At 43.4% G+C, this 24,858-nt stretch overlaps 1 protein-coding gene across 2 annotated transcripts in view; it reads left to right on the forward strand.

Moving 5' to 3' along the window:
- LOC115585312 (metabotropic glutamate receptor 4) overlaps positions 1-24,858 on the forward strand; it is a 204,148-nt gene that overhangs the window by 23,018 nt on the left and 156,272 nt on the right. The window lies entirely within an intron of this gene.

Raw genomic sequence — 24,858 nt, forward strand, 5'->3', positions numbered from 1 at the left:
GGGGACGGGGGGGTGGCGATGTGAGCCCGAGCTGGTCTGTCGCCTGTCTCCATTCCAGGGCCCGTCTGCGGTGATTAAAAATGGCAGCGCAGTTAAACCCTCAACCGCAAGCGCTCTTCGGGGTATCATGTCATGTTCGGTTTTTGGGCAGACTCCTGATGGTGCATTTAGGAAAAACTTCAAAACATTTTTTGCCATGCCCTCCGCAGCAGAACGCGGCGCAAATTAAAGCTGAGAGATCCGACGCCGACAAAGTGATTATGCACAACAGAGGTTTGCTTGATTGTTTTTCTTCCATTTGAATAACTTAAAATCTGGAAATCCCCCTGCCAAGTCCTGTATTATCTGTACTTTGGATATCTTTGCTCCGAGGCTCGCCGGATAAGCAGCAGCTTTCCACCAGTAGTGGGATCAGCACCTCGAGGGAGCATCAGGATATATCTTCTGCTTTGAAGCTCTGAGGCCTGTACAGAGTTCATCCAACTGCCACTTTAATGGATTGAGTCTGGCTTCTCAGAGGGTGCCACGGAGACAGAGTTATTTGCCTTGCCGGTTAAAAGTCGAGAGACAGAAGAAGCCGATCTATTCCCCGCGTCTCTCTCCCTTATTCCTTATTCTCCTGTTATCTGGCTGCTCCGCTCATATCCGGCCTGATACATTCATTTAATCGCCGTGCGAGACGAGTCAGCATGAAAGGGGTTTGAAAATGTGGCTCAACTGTAGCTCGTACTAACAGTCAGTTAGCGTCGGAGAGCATAAAGTCAATACTGCAAAGATTAGAGCGTCTAACCTTTGTGAGTGTTATTTCAAAATGTATGTCTTTTTTTTTTTTTTAATGCACTACAAGCGGCTTTTTAATGGGACCTTTGCAGATTTTCTAACCAGCTTTGTATCACTACACTGCTGGCACTATAAAGCAATGAACAATGGTCAACTACCCTCCATTTTGCCTGCACCAAGAGCCCTGTTGCCCGCAAAAATCCTCCAAATGATGCAAAATATGATTCTAGGGCTGTTGGACTGACTGCTGATCCTGGTTACACAGATCCAAGGACACGAACACGATTGCCGCATCTCTTTACGTCCGCTTTGATTATTCACCTGAAGATCCCACCAAACTCCGGTCCGAGGCAGTGCTGATAAGCCTATTTCTCACCTGAAATCTCCTCAGCAAACACATTTTAGTGTAGCTTTTACCTGCAATAAAGAAAGACTGTGAACTCTAACTGCCACCATTTAGTTCCAAACACATGCTGAATTACTCTGATCAGACGTTAAGGCTGAGCAGTCTTGATCTACTATGAACCAGGACCCTGTTTATTATCCATCTCTCACCTAAACTGTTCTCAAAAACATCTGTTAGTAGTCCTGTAATACAATATATTTACAGAAATGAAATACTTATTGAAACTAGTTACTAATTTCTGTATGTCTCCTCTGTTTGTATTGTTACACTTAATGCCTGTTGGATAATGATTCATCTGGATGAATCATAAAACATGGCATGAGGACTGTTTTTGCGGCCAAGAATTGAGGGGTCACAGCCTGAGGAATGAAGCGTCTCTGTGGTCTGGTGGTACGGCATTAAAACAAAGTCCGCTTTTCACAGTTAGTAATCTTACATCACTTCATCGACATACATCCTTCAAACAGCTGTGTTTAAAAAGGAAAAAAAAAAGTATTGAAAAGTTGTTATCTCTGTCTTTCACTTGCTTCTTTGCCATGGCGGAGGAGGTGCAGCCTCCAGAATCAATCAACACAACTCAAGGTTCCTCGCAGCAGCTTTAAGACAGCTCCTGTATAACACAATAATAGTTTCTGGAGGTTCGGCTCAGTGAGATCCACCATTTTACTTGTTCTGACTAAAAGTCATACAGTACACTGTATTTCATGCTGGAGAGGAACACTTACATCATCAATGATAACATTTCTAAACTGCATTAATAGCGCACTGGGAATAAAGCATTTAATTGCGCTTCAATTTCAGTGTAATAGAAAGTGAAGGGTAAACTATCTGAAACAAGAGATGAGGAATCTTTGAACTAAATAAATCAGACCTTCAGTGGCGGCTACACGGGTGAGTCAAATGAAGCTGAATACCAAACACCAGTGTGTTCGTGTCGGTTTTAAAAAATGAGTCTGGCAGCCAGTTAAAGGGCAACACCACCTTGTGTGTTTACACGTCTCGAGGAGTTTTACTGTATTTTTGGTGAATTGGTATAAAGTTTGTTGTGGCTCCAGATGAAGCTGCATTTCATCTTAAAAAATTGCCTCCAGCGATGTCACTCAGTTGCATTGTGGGGAATGTAGCCACCAAGTTTTGAAAAAAAAGAAGTGGAATAAAAAAAAAGGAGAATATCTCCGATTCTGCTGTATCGATTCCTACTTATTAGTTGTTTTTTTTAACTGTCCAACAGACCAGCGGACTGCTTTTTAAAACTAGGCGCCTACAGTACCCACAATGCAACTAAGCAACTGACTGATACCACTGGAGACGACTTATCCGGTTACATGCAGCTGCCTCTGAAACCACAAAAGGCTTTATACGGCTGTAAACACACTTAAATGTGTAAAATTGTTGGAGTTTGAGACAAATTACACTTGCAGAAAGGTCAAACAATTTTTATTCGAACATTGAGGTTTAGTTCTTTCACCTTTTCCAATTATCAAGTCTGATTACTTTTTTTTTCTTCTAAATTGACACAACAGCTTCATTTTAAACTGAAGAATTAAAGTTGTTAATTTGCTTATGTAAATGTGAGGAACAACCTTGCCCTTTCCTGCATCTTTGCCTCCTAATATTGCTTCTCAGACTGTGCACATTCTTCTGTTTTTCTCCAGTTTTGCGTTAGCGAACAGAGCAAGAACAGCCCTTGACTGACAGGGCAGCAGGGCATGCTGTTTCGGACCAGACGGACGGTGCATTTCAGAGCATCCCCCCTGCTGGAGTACAACGCATGCCCTGCTGTGCTTATATACGCTGAATACTTTGAATCTGAACACATCATTTCAATTCAAGTTGTGAATTGAATCCACGTTCAAAAGTTTGTTTGATTTAAAAAAGTGGTAAAACTTGACAGAAGACAAAACATGGAAAAACTGCTTCAGAAGTCTATAAAACTGTGGCTCAAAAAACAGAACTGAAGCAGCATGTCTGTGATTCTGTTTGAACAAAAACTGCACATTCTGAGTCACGCAATTTGGGCGTTAATGGAATGACAGCCGTCTGAAACTGTTGCGGATGGATAACACAACACAGGAGAAAATCTGGGTCGGTAAACAGTGGGGGAAAAACACTTATGGCGATGATTTTATTTAATTGATTGAATGATTTGCCAGAGATTATGAGTCTTTTTCACACCACCGGGGTAAAATTAATGGCAGACAAACTCCTCGCTTGTAACGTTCCCGTAACCATGGCAAAAAAAAAATCAGCGGTACCTTCACGAAAACGGCGGGATAAAGTCAAACATCTGCCGTGGACTCCACGAACATGAGCACGTGAACGCTTTAAGTGACAGTCTCGAGTGCAGAGTGCAAAGCAGAAACCTGCCTCCTTCACCAGCTGGAGGCTTTCTTTGTTGAAGGAAGGTTTGACATCCTGCTACACACACAGTTCTGCAGAGGCAAGGCGGCATTCAGACGCCTGATGAAGGAAAATGTAGGTCTGACTTCTCACTCGGTACCCTATATTTATACATTTCTGTACTTGATAAAAGCTGTGACATGCAGTTGTGAGAACTAACGAGGAATATTTAATCCAGTACTTTTACTATGTATATCTCATACTATTTCTACCTTTATTTGCTCATATTTCAGCTGAAAGTTGCACTTTTTACCCTACCACGATTATTTGACAGCTTTAGTTACTTTTTCCTTTTTCAAATGAAAAGTTCCATAATGTAGAAAGTGAGACTTCAGTGTCTTTCTTGCTTATAAAGCAGGTCAGGGTTTTGAATAAACAAAGTGAAAGTATCAAAATGCCCCAAACCATAAGAAATGCTCAAAAGCCATAGAAACTGCATTTAGTGAGCTGTCACAACTTCCCGTAAGGTCGACTCCCGCCCTCGACCACGCCCTCAGCATGGCGGTGGTTGCAAAACACTGGCACTGGAGTCGGTGCGGAATATGGCGCCCTCTCAGGCATGTGAGAACTGACTAATCACAGCAGACTAGGTTTTTTGAGATGGAATTTTAATATAATTACAAAAAAAAGATTCAGTTCAGATCAAGTTAATTATGATAAAACGAGTTGCTGTAATTCTCAAAGTATCAAGTGGCTGTGGTGGTAACTCCTGAAGGTGATGTCTTAAAGGGATATTCCAGTGTAAGTTTAAAAAATCTCACCACCCGAGAAGCCTTCCTTGTTGTGGTGAAGCCCTGTGAGTCGATTACCGAGTGCAGTAGAGTTCCGCAGCTCAATGATGATCATTACTGCGGTACCCTTCTGCACTCGGTAATCGACTCACAGGGCTTCCCCACAACAAGGAAGGCTTCTCGGGTGGTGAGTTTCGTTTATATTTTCCGACAGATACGGCAATGATATCAAATGTTTGATGCCTTGAAATATGTGCTGGGACCCTGTTTGTACTGTTGCTGAAGTTTGGTGCTGTTCTGAGCATTATTTGTGGCTTTTTGATGGCGGTTTTATATTTGGAACCATTTACTGCAATGTAATGTTGTCGTGCGGTCGTTTCTGAGGATGCTAAAACTACGTTAGCTAGCGGTCTGCAAAACTTTATCTCTCGAGAGGAGTCTAACACAGTTTCACGGTGTGTTAGACCATGGATTAAACTTACACCGGAATATCACTTTAACCTTTTCTCTTTTCTTCTGTCTTGTGACGTGGTTGTCGGTACTTTTTTGGGGGTTTATTGATTTTGGTTTAGTGGAAACAATGAGTACTAATATAACAAAGGTCATGCTGCAAAATCATGTACAAGTAATCTTTTATGTACCTTAAAAACAAAACAATGGAAATGTGATTCAAAGTCGTTCTACCATAACCATGCATAACAGTACATCACTTGCACGGGTAGTTTTTCTTCTGCATAAATACTTTGACACTTTAAGTGCATTTACCTTTCAATACTTTTGTGCTTTTCTTTGAATGCACCTGTAAGTAGTATTTTTTTTGCCCTCTCATTGTCACCTCTCTACTCCAGTAAATTACCTGAATGCTTCTCCACCACTGCTGATATGCACCTCAATATGAATGTGTGTTGGCCATTGCACTCGTGGGTCTCGCGTCTGACTGAGTGCCTGAGCCACTTCCACTCATACAATTGCAGTCCTGCTATTGTAACACGACTGTGACACATCCAACGAGGCGCAGGTCTGAGGTGAATGCTGTCAGATTAATGGAAAAGGCTGCAGGTGCACAGAGAGAAATTAAACGCATGTCTTATTCACCTGAAGATCACTGTTAAACATCACTCAGGCGTCATCTCATACGATCAAAGAAAAATAAAATCGCTTTACAGAGCTATTAAACACAATGAGTGAGCCGATTTTATGTAGTCGGTTGGATTCTTCTCACGTCGGACCAGTCTATAAAAATGAGATTTTCTGCCTCGACCGGAGCGAGAGAGGCTACAGAAAACTCACATGCAACTTCAGTCATGATCGGACCGGCTGCTTCCCTTCTTGCATTCCTTCAATTCAGATTCATGCCAACTGTTTGGATGAATAAATTAAGAACGGTTTACACAGAGCATGTAAGCAATTATGATGACGAGACCCGGCTTCACATTTTGCCAGTGTATGCTTTTGGCTATCGGACTTTATGAAACTAATCTACAAAATGATGGAACTGATGAGAAAAATGTATTCGGGGATTAATTGTGCGAGGTAGGCGAGTTTTCATTAAGGCTTCAAAGGCAAAATAAGAATTAAAATCTAGCGGTGATGCAATCCGGGAGAGAACTGTTTTTTTCCTTCATATCATCTGAATTTTCCGTTCCCTGCTGTTCTCCCCCGCCGTGTGAGCATGTGTGTGCTCTCTGTAACTGTCCTGTCACGTCACGATAAAGCCACAAGGAACTTTTAGAAGGTAGAAGACACCTCGGGCTGAATAGAAATGAAAAAGCCGCTGATACCTGATCTTTGGGGCCGATGCTGCTTTCGATATCAGGAGGTAATAAGGGGCAGTGATAACTCAAATGTGTTTATCTAACACTTGTGACAAAGATACATAATGGAAGCCGGATATTTTAAAATTCAACAATAAACTCTATTGTCTAAGAAGTTCAGTGCACTGGCACAGTAAACTTCACCTACAATTACATGATTCTAAGTTATCCGGAACACTTTTTTCTGCATTACATTCTCTGAAAAAACATTTTTCATATTGATGCAAGTCATCTAACATATATGCCGATACTGATATATTGGTGATAGGCCCATATCAGCTGATAATATCATATCAATGTTCATGTTTGCAGACCACCAGGTTTTGCACATATCTTTTGCAATAATTGTTGCAGTGGTATCTAGCAACCCAATCATAGAATCTTGACAATACCCAATTTCTTACAAAGCGTAGACTTTATGTTGAAACTCTATCTTTCTTTAGGTTAAATTTTCATCCTCATGTTGCGACAGCTCTGTGCTCAAACTCTGCTCAAGTCTAAGGGCAAAAAACACCTGGTAAAGGTTAGAATAAGATCATGTTTAGGCTTAAAATACCTTTCTGGGTCGCCACAAACATAGCTGCTAATTGTCCTGAAGTCTCCCGAAAAATATCTCATGGTGTCACATTGAAATGTCGCTGAAACGCAACGGCCCCCCCACGTCAAACACATCCCGGTGGTTCCACACTTCTGAATGTTGAAACACAGCTTGAAACGGCCTTCACCGGCTTGGCGGCCTCAACTCCTGCAAACGCCACCTCCAATATGGCGGTCAGGTCATGAACAAGTAATGTGAACTTGAATGTATAATGTAGAAATATGAATGTATCAGTGGTTTGCAGAAACTTCACCTGCCAACATGTTATCCCGGTGACTGGGCTGAAAGTAGTGCCGTGTTCTGAACTATGATGTAGTAATATAGGAGGAAAACACAATTCTGTCATCATGTGCAAATTATTTAAATCATTTAAAAAAGGTCAGATAAACCCCCAGATTGGACTCTTGAATCAACGGTGAGGCAGAAAAGTGTTTCTGGACGTGTGTTTTTGTTTTATTAAGGAAAGGAAGACAGAAAAAAACTTTTAAATCAGTTCCATAGCAAAAACACAACATGCTGCCTGGCCTCTTATGATGGAACCCAAAGTGCTAAATAAAGGCCTAACAGCTTTAATTAGTTGTCAGTATGGGGTCTGAGGTTGTGAAACCTCCCGCTACTAACTCTCCTCCCTAACTTCCTGTACCTCCTCTTTCTCAGTCTCATTTGTTTAGTGCCCCCCCCAACTCATCTTAGCCTACTTTCTCACATTGATACCCTCCATGTGTAAATTGAGAGAGGCATTTCAAGGTTGTCTCCATCTTTGATCGTCACACAAGCGCACCCCATAGGAAATATCAAATATTAAAGCAACAGAGCTCCTCAGTAGTGCACACTTTGAGGCACGGCATGCCATGAGAACGAATAGCGTGACGCTCGAAAATGGAAAGCAGCCGTGCTACCGTCTCCTCCGTTCCCCACGGAACCCTCTTCCCGCCACTTTGAACAGTTTGCCGTTTGAGCGCACGAAAAATACCTGCGACTAGAAACGCGAGAACAAAGAGCGTAATCCAGGCATGTCAAATCAGGTGCCACCAAGGACAGAGTTTTCAGATTATACCTGCTGATTTCACCGAGAGGATGAAGAGATGAGGAGAGAGAGAGGAGGAAGTAATTTGTCAAATCATTTGGGGTCGAAAAAATGTTGAGAAAAACAGTCTCAGCGAGCTGTTTTGCATAACGGTTCATAGCGAGCAGATCCAGCTTAGAGGTGATTTGGAAAAGTTCTCGGAGGGACTGTGAGCAGACGTCGGCACTCTGAAAACACACAAATCACCGCACCACGACCTCAGTTTATTATTTCATTTCCGTAGCTGGATGTGTGCTTCTCCGTTGAGATATCTCTAAACCGCTTGGCGGACGTGAGAGGCAAGAAACCTGATTAGACGATTGTGTTGGAAGGAGAGTCTCAAATGAGAGAGAGAGAGAGAAGAAAAAAATATCTGGAGGGTTAGGGTTGGTATAAAGTTTAAAGGAAACCAACACGGGAATTTCTCCAAGCGTGTTTGCTTCTAGCAGCATGTTCCAGCCATTATGTTGATGTGTTCTGGCAAACAAGCCTTCATCAGAACACCGGAGTATCCTCCTCCTTTGATAGAGAATAAGCAATCATCCTCAGGTGTGTGGGAGAAGCAGTGAATTACAATAAACAATAATGCGCGATAGACACTTCAAAGACCTCATTTGCACTTCACATCTTGTGTTTTGGGCCTCCGGACAGCTATTGGACATACGGTTCTTAAATTAAAAGAAAAACCCGAATAGATTAGAGCAACATAAGAGTTTGTGGCTCTGTTATGCTGTCGGGAGGCACATTGCTCGACATAGTTTGGGTATACAAGTCGCCTATCCTGACCGGAGCGGCGTCAGTGATAATGCCCCCTTCGATGGGCTCACTGAAAGTCGCTGTTTGAGTCTCAAAATGCGATGAATCATATGCTATTGCGTTCGCAGTGACCACATCTCAACCCAATTGGAGATCTATGGTAGATTTTGGACCAACATGTCAGACATCCCTCTCTTCACCATCATCAAAACACCAGATGAGGGAATGTCTTTTGGAAGAACGGTGTTAGCGCCCTCCAGGAGAGCTCCAGAGACTTGTAAATTCAATCCTAAATTGCATTGAAGCTGGTTTGGTGGCACATGAAGGCCTGACACTTTGCTACGACACTTTGTGCTTCCTTTAATTTGTCACCCATCTGTACCTGTTTGAGATTGACACGCAATGCCAAGTGTGAGTACGTCAGCGACCGATCTGCAGGAAAAAAGCTGCTCACAGGATCCGTCCCCTGTGATAGTGACAGCTGGAGACACCCTGAAGTTAAATACAGAAATTAGCCTTCGCTCCTCTCTGACTCATTGAAGCGACAGGGAAGGAACAGCTCCGGCGTTTTCAGCACGTTTGATCACACACAGGAAGCGCAACAAGCATTTGCGTGATCCCTGATCAGTTCAGAACAACTGAGTGATCTGCAACGGTGAGATTGACTCGGACTCAGAGTCGAGAAGACGACAACATTTCTGTCTTGAGTTTAGTCCATAAATGCAAATCATCCATGTTTTTCCGTTCTGTGATCAAATGAGCAAGTTAGTTTGACTGTCATTGTTGTTCCAATGGATGCAAACTGCTGAGCTTCATGAGTTCTTCTTCTGTGGCGTCTTTAGTTGTTACCAAACACCGACCAAATGACTGAAGCAGGGCTGATTGTGAAATGTTGAAAAAGCAAGATGGACTGCATTTAGATTTGTGAGATGCTCACACTGTAGATATACTGTAAACATTAGGTGAGAAAGTAATTACTCCGGCATTTGAAATGAGTAAATGAGGCCAACGGGAAACAAATACACATTTCACGGGGGGCTCGTGTTGGTTGAAGTGCTTGTGTGGTGAGAGGAAAAAACTCTGCACGTTGGTTTTGAAGAACACGTAGTTTCCAACAGTCTCCGTTAACATCCGGTCTACAGCACATCTGCTGCACTAAACGGACTTTCCTGCCTCTGTCTGATAAAGCTCATGGTGGTCAGACACAGCCAGGACAGGCTTCTCCTCCATTTTCTCAGTTACCTCGGTGACGGGTGACAAGCCTCACCTGGTCTAACGTATGATTGGTTGCCTGAAAAAAGAGCAGCAGTGAAGACCTCGGCTTCCTGCAGAAAAGTTAAGAGATTTTCCAATTAGAAGTGCTCAGAGCCGCTGCACAAAAAAAGGCAGCGCGCTCTCTACTCATTGGGAATCACTGAAAAAAAAAAGAAAAAAAACGTTACATGGACAAGCGCCCCGATCGGATTATTTAAATGGTTTGTCGTGTAAAAGTTTGTTGGTGTTGTCCTGTTTCTTTTTAAACGCTCTAATGAGATGATCAGGAATGTTTTTTTCTGCAGTCGTAACAATTCACTGTCAAAAAACGAACCCTTGGCACATATTTTCTGATTCTAACGCGTGCACATGGATGGAACGTGTTAGCAGGAGGCGGAAATGAGTCACAACCTTGACCGTCTGTGTAATTACTCATTCGAGTTAATATAGCGGCGAGCCGACGTAAACATGCTCCTTGTTTTTTATCGTCCGATGACGCAGACATGTTATTTAGTGATTCCGACTACATGAGAAGAAGCCTCTTGTATTCATTAATGCTGCTTCCTTGGCTCACAAGGTGCACATATCCTATGATAATGAAGTCAAATTAAGCTGTGGAACAGAGCTAATGGCGTCATAGCATTGATATTTCGAGTGAGAAATACAAACTTGCCCCTAATGAGATGATGAACCGCAAATATCACCGATCTAAACTGTAGGGCTCTCACTGCTCTTATAGCTCCATGTTGCTCTTGATGGCTGAGGCACTTCTCCGTTGGTCCTGCAGCCGTTTTCTCGTCTCTTTAAGAATAGCCACAGATCAATAACGCCATCATATTTACAAAAAAATAATAATTTAAAAAATGTGTCTAGGATTGCACCACTGGCTCTAGAAGGCTGTGTGAATACATCCTCCGGTGCATCGATGGTTAAAATGAAACCAGCACACTCGAGGCCTTTCAAGAGTGCAGGATTTGACAACCCTGTTGGAAAGCTGTGATGTCACCCGAAGACAGTGCTTTCACAGGGGTGTGGATATTTCATTTTCTGGGTCACAGCTTCTAGCCTCACTGAGAGTTGGTAAAAAAAAAGAAAAGAACAAAAAGAAAGAAAGTCACATTCTGTGTTTTCACTTTGATAACAGCAGAAGAGATTCTTGAAAGACTACCTTGATCAAGTGATGTATTTGTTGTTGGTGAGACAGCTGATGTGCTTCGAAAGCAGCATTTCCCGGCGCTTCGAAACAAAAGTCATCCGGAAGTCGTCTGAGTCGCAAAACACCGCAGCAGATACATGAGAACGTATCGCGAATACCCGCGGAACAGTTTTGTTGTTTGCCAATTCCTCCTCTCGTGCCTGTGTGAGAGAAGTGACCTGACCCATCGCTCCGGCAACCCTCGTGGAGATGAGAAAAGCCAAAGGGGCTACGAGAGTTCATCTGAGAGGTCCGCAGGGAAATGTCACTGTGCGAACATTACCTCTCCGCCCTTCTCACATCTAATGTCAAATGTCGGTACGCTTATAATAACAAAGTCATGTCAATAATGTTCTCCGTGTTGCAGCGAGAGCATCTGTCTCTCCGCAGAAATCCCTGCGTGCATGCGTTTTCTTTCCAGTACATGTGACACGCTACGGCAGATAGGATCTGATGAAACATTAAAGTTTCAGAGAGGTTTCGTGGTCTCTGCTGGGAGCGAGCAGATGCGGAATGTATGTTCCACGGACTAAATTACATTTCCAAATCCCCATGGGCGTCACCCAAGCGTGGAAATTGAGTAAATTTTGAACATTGGAGCACTGGTAAGATGCACTTCCCCATATTGATACTGTACCAATATTCAGGATGTGAATTTGTGGGTATTTTTTAATGGAATCACCACCAGTGCTGATTTAATAACCAAGGTTAATTCAGATGTGCACATGCATGTCAAGAAGCCGTTGCCAAAACTGCCAAGGTTGCTTCAGAGATTGGCACATATTTAAACACCCGTGCACACACACACACACACACACACACACACACACACACACACACATTTCCACACATGAATGAAGGATTTTACTGCTGAATGCTGAAGTCAATATGAGGACCCTGAAGGAGAGATAAAAACGTATGCCATTTGTTAGAAACTTTGATCCAAAATGCTGTATCGTACCTTGAAGGCGTCACCGTACAGTAAAGTGTTACTAAGGCGACCCGGGGTGATGTATGCGTACATGCTAGGGGTGTGAAGTTGAACCCCTGTGCACCAGAAAAACTGATACAAGACACGCTAAGATCCAGCCGCATCAAACAGAATAACAGATTTGACACAAATTATACATGAAATTGTGAAAAGAGTTTATACGGCGTTCAAAATCTGATCTTCCCGAGCAACTTACTCTCTCACCAAACACCCCCACACTGCAAGAAATGTCGGGGGAACATCTCGTTGATCCCTTGAAATATCTACATTGAATTATCAACCGAAAACCCCTTTACTTCTTATTTGCGTAACTACGATTATCTGGGGAACTTGACACGAGCATCATTTGGAAGCAGGAGCTGCAGATGGCTTTTGCTCAATCGGCCGCCGAATCCTAAAATCTGCCAGTTCCAACGCAAACTTCACTCTTGATGTGTGGTCGCCAGTTGCGCAAGATTTTTCCTCTCCCCGCCTCTTTTCAACCGTGGAATGCTTATTACGTTTGCGTCTTACATTTTGTGTTCGAAGTGAACAGTGAAGGGATTAGAGAAATAAATCATGAATGAGTTTAAAGATGATGGCGCCGACGGAAAAGCAACTGCAAAGATTTCAGACTCGTTATTTTCAGTTTTCAGTCGCAGTTGTGGTTAGGCTTAAGCACCGAAAGTACTTAGGGTTGCCCACGCTCGGGGGTTTCATTGTCAAGATGGAGCAGAGGAAGTAGACACAAATGCAGGAACACTGCAGGCGAGAAGTTCAGTGGACGAAGATTATTCAGGGTGCCGCCAACACAAGGAACAGAGAGACGCACAACGGGTGACTCGACAAAGAACGTACTAAATACTAGACTGGGTACAAACTAAGCTAACGAGGGGATGAGGTGCAGGTGGAGGGAGGCGGAGGAGCACAGGTGCGGGGGAATGATTGGAAAAACACTGGGAACAGGGCCGGACTGATGGAGGAGATGCAGTGCAGGTGTGGAGGGAGAGCACACAGGAGGGAACATGAAAAACACCCTCAGATTCGATATCTGAAACTTGGAGCTGGAATTGATTTATTTGACTTCGAGCCGAAGTTGTGGCTGGCGGAACCGCGTCGGATCAACTTTAAATAGCGGCAGATCGTATCTATGCAGCATATCATCACACCTAAATGACTGAATAGGTTATTGTCAGTCGCTCTCAAAATTATAGACATAGACCTACTTATGTAGGAAAACATGGTGGTTTGGGTTAAAATAACTAATGGACACTAACGCGGCCTCCTGAGTGAAAGTCCTATACCTTCTTGATCTGAGCATCCGTAACAAGAAATACCAGTAAGGGTCGTGATAAGCTGCTTTCACAGTTCACCAGTAAGGTTCACTTTTCTGATGAGGACGGGCTAGATTTGTGTTATTCCTAGAGTTATTCCATGATGCCTTGCGTGACTCATGAGCGCGACCTATTGTTTTATCTTTCACAGAAGGGGCAATCAACGACTTATCACAACATAGTCTCACATAGTCAATTGCAATCATCTCGGATGTGGTTTAACCTAGGAAACAGCGACGGCGCCCCTGCAAAAATGGCGCCAGGGGAGACTTGTAATGCCCCTGGGGAGGTGAGACCTGGCATTGAAAATGGCTAAATCCCCACAAAAGAAAAGGCAACAGCTGCTAGCTCATTCATGTTCTTGCCACCAATGAACAAGGTTGTTGATGTTTCATGTAGCGATGAGAGTTTGGACAGATAGCAGAAGGAAGGGGGGGGGGGGGGGAACAGGCACCCAGTGACATACTTCATACCAAAAGTCTGCATCCGGTAAGTCAGACTAGTCACAGCAGAAACATGGCGGCACAGCATGTCCATGAACTTTTGAACACTTTAGCTGACAGACAGAGCTAACTTTGTTTGTTACACCTACCCGAGGCCACTTGTTTGAGGTCGTCCTCCTGTCCCTCGAAACTCGAAGGCAGACCTGAGATCACATTATCCATTTTGAAGTGTGACAGGCTGTGTTCCCACATCATTAATTCCCCCAAAAAGCTTGAAGAAAAAGGAAGTCACCAATAGCATAACATTTGCTCTTGCGGAGGCTGCCTCGGTGAGATAAATTACTGGAAGTTGCACCCCATAATACATGCAAGATATCGCGGTGGGAAAGGAATAATGGGGATAGTTACAAATGTATCTGCATTGTTTTTGTACTTGGTCACGCACCGCGTGCAGAGATGCATATTAAAAGACGTCCGCGCGAGAGAGAGACACGCAGGCGGCTAACATATGCACACACTGACACATTCGCACAGTTTTTTTTTTCTGAAGCTGCGTCTCTATCAGGTGTGCTGGTTGACTGGGCAAGCGTTTCAGTGTTTGTGTTTGTTTGTGTCCGCCACAGGATGGTCGATCCATCTGCTGCAGTCACTGAGACTGATGGTGAGATTCCAGCGTCCAGTGGAAAGTGACAAAAGAGGGAAAAAAATAAATAAATAACCGCGGCCCATATGCTTAAGGACAAGAGAAACCATTAAAAGCTGAGAATTACTGAGCGATCCCACTTCAAAGAGATGAACAACGATGCTCGGAGCGTTTTCCCTTTTGTCATCGCGCCCGTCTTGTCTCAGACTTTCAGCACCATCAGCGGACCATTAACAAAGTGCCAGGGAACTATGCGGGGAGTGAGAACACACACATGCACTGCAGGCTGCTGTCTGGGAGTTTCTAACACATCTGCTTCTGGAGGAATTCTTTCACCTTGTTGCACAAAAAAACTCAGATTGTGCAGATTATGTAAGGAAATTACAGTGATTACTGTAATGCGGGAACCTTTTCTAGCCCTCATAGCAGTTACAACATCACAGACCTTTAATGGGGGCAACGTGGGTAGAACAGGTTCTTTCTCCGCAGTAATTAGAGCTGTTCAGATATGTAGCCCAGGCTTTAAGGGGAACGTTTCTTAATTGCTACCTTTGTCGCAACATTGCTGCTGTGTGAAAGGATAATAACAGCCGGTCAAAGTAATTGTTGCTTTATGAATTCATTTGTTGAATTGCACCCGTTCGCCCCCCCCCCCCCCCCCCTAGAAACTGTTTATTGTTCTGCACTCGAAGCTGTTCCATCGCTGCACAGATGCTGCTAAATTATGTTGCACGACAAAAAAAAAAAAAAAGAAAAGAGAAATATGCTAATACGCTCCAGCGAGAGAAAAATCCACATAATTTGAGGAAGTGAGGGAATAATTTGCAAGGAGTCAAGAGATTTTGGATTTCAGAACATGGAAGAGGCCGTTCTGGCTGAGCATGCTAATGAGCGCTATCAAATAAGGAGTAACAGCACAATGCAGTGGTGTTCGACGGCAAGTATACACATTTAAAGTTTTCCCGTGAAAGGCAAGTGGAGACCTGAATCCTGCCCTCTGAAATTGATATGCCGGTCAATGACAGTGATTACCATGCCTGCGGTTCTCCCCCCTCCCCCCCACGCCTTTCCTGTCAGAGCCGCAGAGATAATGCGACGGCAGACATTATTTGGCCTTGCTGTGATCATGTTTTACGAGAAGGACAGGAGCGAAGATAAGCCAGTTGTTTAAATTGTCCTGCATTGTCAGAAAACGGCGATAAACACCAGTCGCTTTGCTGCAGGCCATGTATATGACCACAGATACATCATCATGTAAAGTCTGTCTCGTTTTAAGTGGAAAATGGATTGCTGCAGATTTGGAAATTGCACGGTGTGGGTATAAATGCAGGAGCATGCACACACAAACGCACAGGCATTCATTAGGCCGCGAACAAACAATGAACATCTAGTGTGTGCAGGGCTCTGCTCTCCACGTCGGCCTTTTTTTAAAAAAGAACTCCTGTGCACTTCTCTCTTACGAAAATGATTCATGAAGTAAAAAGGAAATCCAAGCTAGTTTTTCTTAAAGATGACGTGCAAAAAGAGCAGAAATTAACTTTGACAGAACACTCATTTTCTGTGTCACCATGCACCGTGGCTGTGAGGTGGTAAGAAAAGGTGACACCGTTGCTCTAAATTTAATTTGACCTTTTCTAAGTCATTCTTACATTGTACAAAAATAGTTCAATGGATGTCAAACGATAAAGCGAATGCCACTTTAATGAGAGAGAAGGGAATCCACTGAATTCACACTCCAGACCAAATATAAACACAAAGTGATTATGACATGTGTTTTCTTCTCGAGTTAAAGCTGTCGTTTGACATTTTGGGACATTTTCTTTGATTTGCTCTCTTGTTGAGCGTTAGATAGAAAGAACAATCCCACTTTATGTCTGTCGGTTAAATATAAAGCAGGAGCCAGGAGATGCTAGCTTAGCGTGAAGACTGGAAGCAAGGGGGAACAGCTAGCTCCGGCTCAGTTCAAACGATAGCGAAAAGATGCCTTCCAGCACCTCTAAAACGCACTAATAAGCATGTTATAGAGGCACATTGGATGCTTTCCAGTCTCTGAGGTAAGCTAAGCTAACTGGCTGCTGGTTGTAGCTTCATGTGAAACCATCACTCATCTGTTTAATTTCTTGGTGAGCGAAAAAAACCAAACATTTATGATGTTCCTTTGCAGCAATTTCACAGCAGTAACTTACAAAATAAAACTAGCGTTAAGTTTGCAAGCCTCCATGCACCAGTCAAGATGCTGTTAGCTGAGCTATGCGTTGAATAATGACCAGAACATTTGACATGATACGAAAACATAATGCCTCTGACTACGGTGTGGAGGCATAAAAATAACATGTACATTTAGATAGAAATTGAAGTTAATGTGGCACCCTGAGACCTCACGGGGTTAATCTCACCCCCCGCCCACCTCGTCTTTCTCTCGGGTTTTTCTGCGTGTTTGGTTAATAAAGACAAGAAATGTATACACACAAACACATCAGTCAAAAGAAAATCTCACCCCTTGAAATGTAGATACAGAAGGGCGAGCCTTGACACCCGTTGCATGCCTAATCAGCATCCACTGAGAGAGTTCTGGCTCATTAAACAGGCTCTTTGTGCTGGCATTAATAATGCAGAGGCAATGTGAGAGCCGTGATGTGCTCAAAGACCTGCCATCTCGTTAATGCACCGTTAATCACGTAGGTTAAGACAACAGCCTTGGGGGCAGTTGACCCCCCCTTCTCTTTGGGGGGGTGCGGTCAGAAGACTGGGGCACCTGTTCTTCCTGTCCCTGACACCCAACCAAACCACCTGGAACGCCTCGAATTCAGGTCATGTATTCAGATGAAAGATATATATATATATATATATATATATATTTCTATATATCACTTCACTGCGCACTTAGTGGGTATTTTCACAACACCCTCGGCCCTTTGCGCGTGGCTCATTATTGCCATTTGAAACCTCGCAGCAGTCGCGGTGAACGTATAAGTATAAGAAAACAACTGGGCGTGAATGAAAGTGGCTCTGAATGTAATCCCTCCTTCACTCTCGATCTTCATGTGTGTAATCCTTATCGCTGCACCTGCTTTTGTTTCGCTTGGAATTACAAAAAAAAACAAAAAAAAAAACGAGGCGCACATCCTCGAAGTGAGCTTACATCTTTTACACGTTCGTCTGTAACGTCCGCACGCCGTGTGGTTGAAAGATTAATTCTACAGAAGAAGTTCAACAACAAAGAGGGTTTACTGGGGCTGTTATGTGTTTTTACTGCTGCTTCCAGGGATTTAATCATCTTAAGAGTTTTCTTTCTCCGCGCCCACGTGGGCATTGCCACACTTTATCTGACTACGTTTCCCTCAACAGTGGGTAGGCTGCTGGTTTGAAGGTTTTTTTCCGACTGGCTCCTATTTCCTTTTCCCCCTCCACCAAATCGATGTTCCAGTCCTTCCTCCTCTCTGCAGATCGCTTCAACCAGGGTAGAGTCTATCAGGCACCACCATGCTGACATTTCCCTCTAGCTGAAGCACCTGCAGGGGGACTCCATAACTGACTCAGCCCCTCCCCAGGGGACGGATAATCCCAGGCTAAAACCCCAGATTCTGTGATTAATGATATGTCTACTGCTCGTGACCCTTGTTCTCTTGCTGTGATGCCTCATGTCGAGCCCAGGGAGCTTTAGAGAGCTGACAAGGGAGACCTGTACAATTATGCACTGGCACAGCAAAGCAGCCCCGTGGCAAACATAGACAGAGCTTGACAGGACCTTTATTAGCAACAAGACATGCAGTGCATATACAGTACAGTGCACCGGGAAACAAAGCCGCAGAGTGCAGCCACGGTCTTTTATACACTGCTCCAGCAGTTTGCTGCGTTCACAAATAGTGTAAATGTATTCAAAGTGTGCGCACAAACCGTTTCCCCATCACATACATGTATTCTGTATACCACAACCCATATTTTGAAGGCTCCCTGAGGAGAGTTTTCCCATCAAATGCAATGTAATCTTGAGATCTAAGAAATGTGTAAATGCATCATAAAAAACATCTGCAAAGGAGATGTAAAAAATACTGTCAAACCTGCAGTGTTTCCATCCATGTTCACATCTTCTGGAAGTCTTTCTTTCGCACATGTTTTTCTGCATTTTGTGATGCAGTGTACATTTCTGCACACCACGGATATGCTTAAGCTTCACACTTCTTTATGTTGCAACTTAGCATTTCTGTAGGTGAGATTTTTGTACTTCACTGTGCTTATGCCCGGGTTAGAATTAGGCACAGAAACAATTTGGTTAGGGAAAAGACCCTTTGTGGGCTTAAAATGTCTGTTTTGGTTGCCACAAACACAGCTAGAGTTGTTCCTGGATCCCCTGAGACAATATCATGTTTTTGTTGCCACAAAGTCACAAAGGTCTCCTTGAATGTGTCCAGTGGTTTCACACTTACAAAACGTAGAGCAGGCAGTCTCAAACCGTGGTCACTGGTTTCGTCTCTAACGCCCACACCCTTCACTCCACCTCCCAGCTTGAGAGTCATGTCATAAGCATGTGATGTGAACGTGATGTGACATGTTATGCACAAATGTCAATATAGTATGTCGCTTAAACACGTACAGCAGTGAACGCATCAGTGGTTATCAGAAACTAACTTATCCTGGCGACTGGGCTGAGTTAGAGAACAAGATACTCAAACTCAGCTCATAGCCTCTGAAGATTGAATTTCGAACAAAAGTCACTGTAACGGCTGTTGGCTTGTTAAAAAAAAAGAAAAAATGTAGATATTTTCAGGACAGATTAAGTTGTTTTTTTAAGGTTTTACTTTTGGATATAGTCAGAGAAGTAAGTGAAAGGCAGCAGCTCCAGAGGGGCGGCTCACTGACCAACAGATAAAACTGCAAGTGTACAGTGCAGCCTCCAGCTGTGACTGGGCAACTTTGATACTATGCAGCAGGGTGTAGCTTGAAAAGAGCGTTTGTGCTCAGCTCACATTCACACTCAAAAACACAGTGATGGCACATTTTCATACTGAAAATATTCCCCACGTCTTTTGATCCTCCATTATGGCACAGAGTGGTTGTTGATAGTTTTATTTCAACCACATCCGCCTGAAGATTCAGTTATTTTCAGGATAAGTTCCCCCCCCCCCCCCCCCCAAAAAAAAAAAAAAAACGTTTAAAGTAATTTCCTACGCAGCCTCATGCAGATGAAAAGTCTGGCGAAGTCCACAAAACATTTTTGGAGCTTCACAGCGAAACGGCCTTGGGGACAGTAGATGGGGACTTGCTTTAACATATGTGTAGACAACATCTTAAGAAGCCCTGAGATCCCAAACCGATTTGAAAAGATGTTATTTACTCCTTTTTTAAAGCCGAAAATCTTCACTGTAGCTGGCGAGCAAATACTGTTGGCGCGCCCTGTGTCCTGGTGGGCACACAGGCCCGCCTGTGCGTCAGTGGTGTAAATACGATCAAGGGTGTAAATAACGTCTTTTCAAATCAATCTGGGATCTCGGGCTTCCTGAGACTTGATCACACGGACAAGCTGTGTGGAGCCATTTTCAAGTCTACATCTTGGTTGTTTCGGAGAAGATGTTTTGCTGTGAAGCTCCACAAATGTGTGCGCATGGAGGTGAGTAGATAATGACCGAATTTTTAGTTTAACTCAGACCTGCGCACCACTGTTCAGTCCGTGGTTCACTTCCTGGAGATACTTCTGACTACCACCCAGGACTACCACCCAGACCCAGGCTGCCGTTTCTTTAAGCCAACATATGCTTCCTCACATGCTCCCTCCTCCCCATGACCTGAAAATTGTTCCCCCTTCGCCATCATCGAGGATCTTCCAAACCCCTTAAATGCACCTTGAGGAGATAATGAGCGAGGAGAGAGGAGGCTTCTGGAGGAGCTTGGCGCGAGGAGACGCAGGTGCCTCTTCCCCACGTTCTCGCTGGGAGGGGTTAAGATCCGCGGGAAGAAAAGGAGGCACATTAGCATAATGACAAGCAACCCCAGAGCGAGAGAAGCAGCCCTTTCTACAAAATGAGAAACTTTGGGAAATGCAAAACTGATTTTCTTTTGTATTGCCCGATAATTACGCCAGTGTTTACCGGTAAATCTCCTCATTTCTCATAATGAGGCCTCAAATCAGAAGAAATTAATTTCGTCCTTGTTGAAAAAGGGATTGCAAAACATCTAATCTAGACTGTTTTTATCCGCAGAAAAACACTCAAACTGATGCTCTGTGAAGTACTCCGACTAAAAAGTTTCCACATAATTTGGAGAAGAGAAAAAAAGTTAATGTTTGAGAGCAAAGTTGGGGGATAGTCACTCGGAAATCCTTTCTAAATTTGAACACTCATCTGCTTCAAAGTGGAAAAAGGGAAAAAGTTTCAAGTGTCATCGTTCAACTCTAGCAGATAAGCTCCCAAACAAGTTGACTTCAGACTTAATAAGCTGCTGTGTGATGAATCTATTCTGAACGCACCTTAGATTAGACATACGGCAACTGATGGGATTACAGAGCAGCTTTTGTTTTTGTCATCCAGAATCAAAAGATCAGCGTACAGTATCGCTTGCAGAGAAAATGTTGCTCCGGCACTAATCTTCGACACAGCATCACCCAGGAACCAGCTGTCCCATATTCTACAAAGATAGTAATACAAATCTTTTACATGATCCCTTTATGGATCAAAGTCTTTCTTTTTTTCAAAGCCTCCCTCTCAGAAAATCCCAATTGCTCAATCAGACACCTATTTCCGCCGAGGAGCCTCAAGTTAATGACCCTGTTTCTCATTTGGGCTCCTCCCTATTTTCCTCTGGCGTTGAGGGTGAATGCTTAATCTTCAGGGGAAGCTGTCAGAACATGATGAATGCTAGCAGTAGACCGGCTCTCAAAACCTGCATTAATTTTTAAGCACAATTACTGGAACAAAAATTTTTAATTCAGCCACGGAAGATGACTGCAGAGGCACACGCATAGGGCCTGGAAACTTGCACGGGAGGTCTGCTGAAGCGGTACTCTTTCAGCATCGCAACCTGAGAGAGTCGGAGTTTAGCTGTAATGTCAAAGAGGGACACGGAAAGGATAGAGGCGGTTTTCAGCAAAAAAAAATGTGTTGCCTTGAGCTGCGAGCACAGACGGCAGTGTTGTGGGTCTGCTAACCCGTCCAACTCTTAGCTGTGGTTAGCAATCAATGTCTCATTCATCCTCTGCCTCATCTCCTTTGATCAGAGAATTAACAAGACAGATGAAAGGAACAATTATCAGGTCCCACGCCTCACTTAAAGGACTGCCTTACACAAAGTTAGCTCGCTTTATGCTAAGCTTCGCTACAAAGGGAGCTTTTTCCATCCTCCCACTGTCTGCTGCGGAGAATTCGCCGAAAGAGACTGAGGTGGGAGATGAAGAGAACTAAGGGGGCTGTGATGGAGCAGGGAGGGGTGAATAATTAATGGGTTGTATTCAATTGTGGAAAAAAAAAAAAAAAACCCAAGATGCACACGAGCGGGCCTGTAAATATGGATACTGCAGAGAAAGACAGAGCGAAAGAGAAACATCGCATTTCAAAATCCAAGTGTGTCAAGCGACCCTGAATTGAAGGTGCCTTCTTTTATCCCTGTGAAGGCGACGTTCTTGAGACAAAGGCCTTGATGTTTAGACAGGAGGATTTAACGGCAGCGAGACTATACAGGAAGAAGTCCTGGAATCAAATATGTTTCCTGCTGAAAAGCCACGGAGGAGGCACAAGGCTGCACCCGGAGAATCTACTGTTACTGTGCACTGATGTGGAAGACATTTCTGTTTCATTGCAGAGGAGAGCAATGAGTCATCGTAACCTCAACGTTCTTTATTATACCAGGCTTTTATTTTATTAGTGAATCTGACAATGTGAAGGGGACACATTGCACGTTTAATTCCTGGTTGCAAAACCACACTTTTGAACACCTCCTCGTATCTAAACAACGGAGCAGGACGATTGTCAGCATCTCCCAAAATCACATATATCAACATTCCCAAAACAATATGGACATTGCAGGGTAACATGGACACACACATGGGTGCGCAGTTTGGTTAGGTTAAGGCAGTACAACTACTGGGATAGGTTTAGGAAAACATAGTGGTTTGGGTTAGAATATATTACAAATGTACTCAAGTTACCCAAGTAACGTACGTTATGCACATGACGGAACTTCACTATGGTTGTACGTTAGAAAAACGAATCGCTTCTGGTTTCACACTGGACATGAACAACAGTGAACTCCTATGTCTGCCTTGTACTGCTTCTACTCACTTCCTTCTTTGCAGCTGTAATAATTACTACAGCCACTAGAGGTCGCCGCCAAATAAAAACGGTTAAATATAAGTTGTAATACTCTATTTTCATTTTGGACCTTGTTTTTTCTGATGACTAGCTTGAATCTTTGCTGGTATAAAGTTGAAGTTTGGTCGATCTTTCTCACTAAAGCCTACATAAATGAGCCTAACCCAAATGTTAATATATTATATGTATGACTGCAACTGATAATTAAGTTCATTATTGATTAATTTCACAGTTGACATAATGTCAGAAACAGTTAAAAATACCCCAAACAGTGTTTTGGAGTTGGTTGTTTTGTCCAACCAACAGTCCACAAAGGAGCCACACAATTTTTGGCATTTTCTCTGTTGAACTGCCTTGGGCTAAACAATTATCACAACTGCTGCAGATGAATTTTCTGTCAGCGGATTAAGTTCTTTATTTGTCATATCCATAATTACAGTGAAGCAGTCGGTGACAATGAAATTCCTGTTCTCAGGATCCCTCGAACAATGCTCAGACAATATGTGCTTTTACATAAAGAAAATCAAACAAGTAAAATGAGAAGTGAGCTGTGAATAGGAAATACATTTGATTTTGCAATTAAGTATCTGCTTAACATTGAGCATAAATTCCAGAGTTGTTTTCTAAAGAAGTCAGAAGCTGCTTGTACTCATGTTACAGTTTCCTTCGGCTTAGCGATGTCTTTGTCACAAAAGAATGATAAAAAGCGGTATCAGGATGTATTCTGGCACCAGGTCATGCTATATTTACGTATATAGACTGTTCTAATTGACTTGGATTTGGACATTGAGCGCTGGCAAGATTGATTGACAGCTGGACAGGCCATTGTCACGCCTCATTTGGCCATTAACACCTTTATTCACTGCAGCTCAACTGTCACTGACTCAAAGCTCCCTGAAAGGAGCTTCTATAAACTCTGGGGTCCTCGCACTGCCCCTGTAGCAGAACAGGCCAGAGACTTCTGATGGCAGCTGGATCATAGCACACAGGCCCTGTGGCTGAGCTCCAGGGCCGCTGTTACAAAGGCAAAGCGATGGACCCGCTCTGGGAAAATGTATGTATCACATCAGACTCCAGTGCCTCCTTGTATTGAAAGACTTTTTTTTTTTTTTCCCCGATTCTGCGTTCACAAAGTCAAGTGAACTGCATTTGCACAGTCGTTAATCACAATAATGGCTGGGGAAAGGCTTCACTAAAGCAGGATCATAAAACAGCAGATGAACAACAGTAAAAGACAACCCCTCCTCTCCAACAGGGAAGAACGGGGAGTGGCGGCTACAAAAACATCAATTAGGACAAAAAAACTGCAATGGTAGGGGAAATTGGCAAGGATACACCACCACCACAGACAACATCTTAAACTTGCTTGTGCTGCGTTTGTCTCTGCGCAGTTGGTTGATACTGAAATGCAGTTTCCAAGCTACAGTAAAATTCGTTTGACTGTAACAATCATCACTTGCTGTTTGCCTTCAGCATTCTACTGTACCTCTCTGAAGATTCGCGCGACACTTTCTGCCAAGATTCACAGGGGGGGGGGGGGGGGGGGGGAAGAGGCGGCTTGGAGGAGGAAAAAAGTAAAGTGGCAGATTTTAATAAGAGTGCACTGGCAACCCAATTAGAGATGATGCAAAGCTTACAACCTAATACCCTTTGATTCACTGTTTGTATTCTTGTATCAAACCCTCAGTTCCACTCCTCTTGGCATACTCATAACATGCTCTTTCAGCCACACTCCAGCTGCCCAGCATGCACATTTGACAAGAAGAACTGGGGGGGAAAAAAAAATAAATCACTTTTTTATATAAAAAATCTTTAGTCTGGGGATTAAATCCATGTCATCAGACCAAAGGCTGACTGGGTACCCTTTGAAGCTGGATAGATCCTTCTAAGAAGGGATGAATGGCAAAATAGGGGGAGAGATTTCAGTGTTGGCAGATAGCATTAAACAAGCTGGGCTCTGCTCTCTAGTTTTTTAGTAATGATAGCACGAGAAAAGGAAAGATGACAGTGCGAAGAAGTGAGTGCGCCTGAAAGGGTACTGGTTGTGATGTTGCTGGGTATCTTTGATGTTGAGCTGCTGGGGTATAAGGCCACACACTCTTTGGCTCTCACATCAATCTACTATTCACCAACATGGTGTTTCTTGGAGTTAGTGTATCATAACAAAG

The sequence above is a fragment of the Sparus aurata genome, chromosome 7 (assembly GCF_900880675.1).
Source record: "Sparus aurata chromosome 7, fSpaAur1.1, whole genome shotgun sequence".
In the NCBI taxonomy this organism is placed as follows: domain Eukaryota; kingdom Metazoa; phylum Chordata; class Actinopteri; order Spariformes; family Sparidae; genus Sparus; species Sparus aurata.